Raw genomic sequence first — 460 nt, 5'->3', positions numbered from 1 at the left:
ATATATATATATATATATATATATAAAGGGATATGTACTTTTTGTTTTAGTATTGCAGTCTCTTTAATACTCATATCTCATTATTATTATTATTCTTTCTCTTTATTTCTCTCTTTATTTCTCTTTATATATATACAGTATAACAACACCCGCACAAAAATTATAGGCACGTGTAGAGAAACACCCAAACAACACTCTTCGCAGAAAAAGAAATAAGAAAAGAAAAAGGAATACACGAAACCAAAACAGAGGCATACGATAGTACCAGTAAGGAACGAACGGACAATAGAAAGAAAGGAAAGAACCCACAAAGTACACTACCACTGACTACAGAGAAGGAACGCATACCCAAAAAAGAAAAAAAAAATAAAAAAAATAGTCAGCTAGAGAAAGAAGAAGAAAACCAAACAAAACAAGGAAAGAAAGGAAAGGAAAGAACCAAAAAAAAGAAAGGCCAATA

The sequence above is a fragment of the Trypanosoma theileri genome (genome assembly GCF_002087225.1).
Source record: "Trypanosoma theileri isolate Edinburgh chromosome Unknown TM35_Tth_26_V1, whole genome shotgun sequence".
Taxonomy (NCBI): Eukaryota; Euglenozoa; class Kinetoplastea; order Trypanosomatida; family Trypanosomatidae; genus Trypanosoma; species Trypanosoma theileri.
The sequence above is the reverse complement of the archived record's forward strand: the minus strand, read 5'-3'. Positions refer to the sequence as shown.